Here is a 533-nt window from a genome sequence, read left to right on the forward strand (position 1 = left end):
GGGTGAGAGGCTCGTTCTACTGAGGGGTGAGAGGCTCGTCTACTGAGGGGTGAGAGGCCTCGTCTACTGAGGGGTGAGAGGCCTGTCTACTGAGAGGTGAGAGGCTCGTTCTGCTGAGAGGTGAGAGGCCTGTTCTACTGAGGGTGAGAGGCTGTCTACTGAGGGTGAGAGGCCTGTCTACTGAGGAGAGAGGCTCGTCTACTGAGGGTGAGAGGCCTGTTCACTGAGGGGTGAGAGGCTCGCCTACTGAGAGGTTTTGTTCCAACATCGATCTGTAAATAATTTATTTATGCTGAGGGAATCCAATCGTTTCTCTCAGTTGGGGATCGAACCTGTGAGTATTTATGATGGGAACGGTCTACCAAGTGAGCCAATGAGCCACTGATAATAATTAATGATAAAGGTGCTATTAGAATGAAGATGATTATAATAATACTGTAATAGTAATAATAATGATGGTAATACTATTAATGACACATAATTTTGTACAATCAAAGACAAAAGTCGTGTTGCTGTTTTGTCCGAAGATTAAA

Source organism: Homarus americanus, unplaced genomic scaffold (assembly GCF_018991925.1).
Source record: "Homarus americanus isolate GMGI-L3 unplaced genomic scaffold, GMGI_Hamer_2.0 scaffold42643, whole genome shotgun sequence".
NCBI classification, from domain to species: domain Eukaryota; kingdom Metazoa; phylum Arthropoda; class Malacostraca; order Decapoda; family Nephropidae; genus Homarus; species Homarus americanus.